Source organism: Stegostoma tigrinum, chromosome 33 (genome assembly GCF_030684315.1).
Source record: "Stegostoma tigrinum isolate sSteTig4 chromosome 33, sSteTig4.hap1, whole genome shotgun sequence".
NCBI lineage: Eukaryota > Metazoa > Chordata > Chondrichthyes > Orectolobiformes > Stegostomatidae > Stegostoma > Stegostoma tigrinum.
In genome coordinates, this window is record NC_081386.1 from 21,601,739 (window position 1) to 21,607,940 (window position 6,202).

The following is a 6,202-nucleotide window of genomic DNA, read 5'->3' on the forward strand; positions in this document are numbered from 1 at the left end:
AGGAACTGCAGATGCTGGAGAATCTGAGATAACAAGATGTGGAGCTGGATGAACATAGCAGGCCAAACAGCATCAGAGGAGCAGGAAAGCTGTCGTTTCGGGCCCTTCATCAGAAATGGGGGAGGGGAGGGTGGTTCTGAAATAAATAGGGAGAGAGGTGGAGGCAAATAGAAGATGGATAAAGAAGAAGATGGATAGAGAGGAGACAGACAGATCAAAGAGGTGGGGATGGAGCCAGTAAAGGTGAGTGTAGGTGGGGAGATAGGGAGGGGATAGGGCAGTCTAGTGAGGATGGACAGATCAAGGGGGCAGGATGAGGCTAGTAGGTAGGAGATGGGGGTGGGGCTTGAGGTGGGAGGAGGGGATAGGCAGGAGAAAGGACGGGTTAGGGAGGTGGGGTCAAGTTGGGCTAGTTTTGGGATGCGGTTGGGGGAGGGGAGATTTTGAAGCTTGTGAAGTCCACATTGATACCATTGGGCTACAGTGTTCCCAAGTGAAATATGAGGTGCTGTTCCTGCAACCTTCGGGTGGCATCATTGTGGCACTGCAGGAGGCCTAGGATGGACATGTCATCTGAGGAATGAGAGGGGGGGTTAAAATGGTTCATGACTGGGAGGTACAGTTCTTAAGTGCAAACCGAGCGTAGGCTGGATATCAGTTTCCGGGTGAAGGAAGGCTCCCACAAGGAGCACGAACAGTTCATCCACTTCACCAACACCTTCCACCTCAACCTTAAGTTCACCTGGACTATCTCTGATGCCTCTCTCTCCTTCCTGGACCTCTCTGTCTCCATCTCTGGCAACCACCTAGAAACCGAAATCCATTTCAAGCCCACCGACTCCCACAGCTACCTAGAATACACCGCCTCCCACCCACCTTCCTGCAAAAATGCCATCCCCTACTCCCAATTTCTTCGCCTTCACCGCATCTGCTCTCAAGCTAAGGCATTCCACTCCTGAACATCTCTGATGTCCTCATATTTCAAGGACCACAACCTACCCCTCTCAGTGGTCGAGAACACCCTCAACCGGGTCTCCCGCATTTCCCGCAACTCATCCCTCACATCCCCTCCCCGCAATAACAACCAAAACAGAATCCCCCTCGTCCTCACATACCACCCCATCAACCTCTGGATGCAACGCATCATCCTCCGACACTTCCGCCATCTACAATCCGACCCCACCACCCAAGACATTTTTCACTTCCCATCTTTATCTGCTCTCTGGAGGGACCTCTCTCTCCATTACACCCTTGTCCACTCCACGCTCACCTCCAGCCCCACCACCCTGGGCACTTTTCCCTGCAACCGCAGGAAGTGCTACACCTGACCCTACACCTCACTCCTCACCCCCATCCCAGGCCCCAAGAAGACTTTCCACATCAAACAGATGTTCACCTGCACATCTGCTAAAGTGGTATACTGCATCTGCTGTTCCCGTTGTAGCCTCCTCTACATCGGGGAAACCCAGCAGAGGCTTGGGGATCGCTTTGCAGAACACCTACGCTCAGTTCACACTAAAGAACTGCAGCTCCCAGTCACAAACCATTTGAACTGCCCCTCCCATTCCTTAGACAGCATGTCCATTCTGGGCCTCCTGCAGTTCCACAACAATGCCACCCGAAGGTTGCAGGAACAGCACCTCATATTTCACTTGGGAACCCTGCAGCCCAACGGTATCAATGTGGACTTCACAATCTTCAAAATCTCCCCTCCCCCCACTGCATCCCAAAACCAGCCCAGCTTGTCCCAGCCTCCCTAACCTGTACTTCCTCCTACCTATCCCCTCCTCCCACCTCAAGCTCCACCCCCATCTCCTACCTACTAGCCTCATCCTGCCGCCTTGATCTGTCCGTATTCCCTGGACTGACCTATCCCCTCCCTACCTCTCCACCTACACTCACCTCTACTGGCTCTATCCCCACCTCTTTGACCTGTCTGTCTCCTCTCTATCTATCTTCTCCTTTATCCATCTTCTATCTGCCTCCCCCTCTTTATTTATTTCAGAATAGCCTTCCCCTCCCTCATTTCTGAAGAGGTTTCTAGGTGCAAAATGCTAGCTTTCCTGCTCCTCTGATGCTGCTTGGCCTGCTGTGTTAATCCAGCTCCACACCTTGTTATCCCAGTTTAAACTATGTAAGGTTTCACAATTTAGCTTTTAAAATGACTAAAAAGTATATAGCGTGGCTATACTTTGCACTGCCCTTTAAGTGGACAATTTATTCTTCTGTCAGACTCCTTTCAATCTTGATAAACTCGGTGTCTTCAATTTGTACGTAAACTCCCACTCACATTCTACCATTGTCCATAGAAATGAACATCTCGAATCTTCTCAGTAAGTCTCCTGATGTGGGCTACTCTCATCGCCATAACAATGAGACCTTGGTCTTGGGCAGGATTCAGAGCAGGCCGCAGGACTTCTTCTTTTCCCCATTTTATCTTAAATGAAAAAGACAGTTCCAAAACAGAGATGGTACATTACCAATGACAGGAAACCTACCTACATGGTCACCATACAGCCAAAACAGGCTAATTCTCACCACTGCAGGCTTTTGCCTACATTGGGAAGGCCTACGGCCAGATGAAGAGAGCACCATATTAATCTTGGCAGCCTCCCAGTGGGTTCCACATGGTGAGGAAGGAGTGCCTCCTTGTTGGGTGTTCCATGGGTCCATAGGAGGGCCTCTGGCAGCAATAGCCAGCCCCAAAACTAAAGCATTGCCACTGACCTTAAGAATACATTCCTTTTCAAGGGTGCCTTAGCATTGAGACATATTGTCCTCCCTGCTGTGGCTTCAGCAGTGACTGGCACCATTCAAAGTGGCACTGCCAAGGCTGCTGAGCTGATGACTCTCTTACTGCACCTGATCTCCAAACTCATTTGGTCAGGGACTGGCTACTGGCTTGCTAATTGGCAGCCACAGGGAGGTAGGCAGAATGGCATCCCAAGCTCCTACTGTCCACTGGAACAGAGTCAGCTCCTATTCTGGCCCCAGCTACTGGACATCTTTGGAGCTGACAAAACTGAGGTCTACATCTTCCATCATTGTCTATTTGCAACAGAAAAATAAAGTTCCTGTGAGTCCCCAGGATCAGGGACTCCCAAATACCATGGATGTGAGTCACTGTAATGATTACTCAAAATATCAAATGGCCAACTTTTTGCTGGCAGTTCTCAGTGGGCAATATTAAAGTTCTCCTATTGGGCGTGGGTAGCACTTCTTTAGTTTGTATTTATACGTAATTCTTGTCGTCATATATAAGTAAACATTCAAACTAATTATTTTCCAAATCTTTGCTGTGATAGCAAATTGTTGGCAAATTCTCAAATATTATGTCTGTTCATACCAGTAAAAGGCAAATATGTAATTGATAACAGGAACAACTTCACACAAAGAGTGATCGACATATGGACTAATAGATTTGCTGGCAAATAATGAAGGCAATATCTCTCGAATCATTTAGGAATTCTTCTGATGCCTTAATTGTCTTGCGTGGGTGAGCTAAACTTGCTAATCTTGGCCAAATGGCTTTCCCCATCTGTCTCCTTCCTGAGATCTTGTGTCGTTCAACAGTCTAGGAAACATTTTGAGAACATCCAATGAGGAGTTTGGAGCTGCAATTATTTATTTAAGTCTATTTTTCCTCCAGTAGTTATTGTTTCCTTCAGCTTTAAATGTGCACAGAATTAACTGCACCTTACAAACCCACAACCTCTATTCACCACCATGAGGGTCAAGGACAGCAGATGCATTGGAACTGCTGCCTGCAGGTTCACCCATAAACCACACACCATCCTGACTTGGAACTCTATCCATTCCTTTACTGTTGCTAGATCAAAATCCTAGAACTCCCTTCCTCAGAGGTTCGTGCAGGAGAAAACAAAATTATAACAGACATTTCTTACCATTACCTTCTCCAGAGCAATTATAGAAGATGGCAATAAATGCTACATACCTAGTGACACTCACTATCCCATGAAGGAATACGTTTTTTTGAAATATTAAAAATATAACTGAGGAAAACTAAATACAGTTTCAGTTTTGAAGTCAATCTTTTAGTGACACAGGATTTAGCAGGGATTTTTAAAAGCAATTAAAACAAAGCCCAATATCTGACAGTATTGTTGGAAGTTCTTTACTAAAGAAATGAATGCATTATTTCACTGGAATCATGATTACATTTGTGCACAGGATAATCCTCTGTTGCTGAGACAGGTGCAACTATTAGCGCCTTGCAATATTTACATTCAGGCTGATTTGATACTTGAAAATGGAATACAATGACCTGAGATCCCTATCTGTATTAATTAAAATAAGATCCTATTGTTATGAGCTACCACCTTGGAGAGAATATTGAACAACATCTAATGCAAGTTTCTATGTGGGATGACTGCAGCACCAAGAAAAACACTATAATTGCTAATGAAAGTAGATTTTCTCATAAGGAACAGCCAGTTACTGGTGTTCAAGTCATAAATATGACTTTTGTGGATCTCTTCTAGAGTGTTTCTTTGATGAGGCAATCATTTTTATAGGCTGCTTCAGGTGTTAGTCATGTAGTTAGGTTGGACTGGGTAAAAATGGATCACTTGTAAGTAACAGGAAGCGTCAATCAAATCTAGAAATTATGTGCAAATAAGCTTGGTATTTAGATGCTTTAGGTCCATAAAGTGCACTAAATTGACACATTGATCATCTGCTGTCACTGATAGTAAAAACCAAATTGAACTGTACATGTGGCATTTCAAACACACTTAAGAATTCGTTGGACCTTCTAGTCAAAAATGGCTTGGTAATTTTCAGCCACTCGAAAGAATAAAGTAATATGGTTCATAATACTTTGTGTGATTTATTATGTTAATTTAGTATGTAAGGCTGGAATGATATACAGAGTCGTGCCATCATTAAGTTGAAAAACAGTCCCTAAAATTGATTTGATTCATGTTTTTAATTTGTACTTAACCACTTTTCAGAGACAGAAGTTGAAACTTTAATTTCCAGTACAATCCCTGCCAGATTTGTTGTGATTCAGTGATGTCCATTAGATTTAAGACTTTTTCAGTCATCAGCTCTGTGTTTCGCTGCATACATAGTTTTTGGCTTACTTTACACATTCAAACAATCCATCCTGCATTTTGCAGCAGAATGTGAAATCAACGAGGCCTTGAAAACAAGCACCTGGACCTGTATTAATAGAGACTGCTGTATACCCATCACACAGAAAGCTGAAACAAAATAAGGGCTGATGGTCTTGTACATAATATGTATTTTTCTTTCCACAGTGTTATATTCATTGGCAGAGTTTGAAAGTACATGCAGTTACGTGCAAAATGAAATATATTTGCTGACTTACAATTGAATTTCTTAAAGGACATTAATCAAATACTAAACGTGAATCCGATTTGTACACAGATGCAGTTTCACTGTGGAATGCCGAGTCTAGAATCCGAATATGCATCTCAGTTGTGTTGGTAAATAAATGAGAATGTAGCAATAACATTTTGGAATATATTTCTAATTAGATGTAATCTTGGATGAGCTGTAATTTCTTCCGAGTAAGCCAGGAAAATGAATACCATTTTCTTAATTTGGCCTTGCCACAAACTCCACACTCTTGCCTCAATTCCAGCTTCCTTCTATTCTTAAAAGATGTTGGAACAGCAGATTGGTTGGCAACACATGTCTGACTAAAGTTCATGGTAGGTGTGTCCCTAAACATGAGCACTCAATGAGTCAGGACTTCAGGAGAAGACCCCAGACAAATCAACAACCAGCATATACTGATTTCAATATAAGTGGAATTGAAGACCCTCCACTTCAGTAATGTTGCAATTTGCTTAGCCTTTCTTCTGTTGGTCCATAGGTCCAATTGTAACTTCAATTCTCTGCATGAACTCAAGTGATGTAAGTGTGTTGACCCAAGAAATAATTCATGTTACTAATACACAACCACCACTTTTTAAGCCAGTAACAATTTGCACCAGCTGAGAAAAAAACTGGCGCCACATTCAGATCTGCACTTAATTAATTGGCCCACGAAAACTGCCTTCAGACAGCCAGTGTTTATGAACTTGCCTGAAACCCATTTCTAAATGCACCCACATCTGAAAATTTGGGTCTGCTGAGTCAAATTAGCTGTTTGCATTTGGAAAGTTTTGTTTTTCTTGAAGTTAAGTGGTTGTACAACTGTTTCTCTTAGATG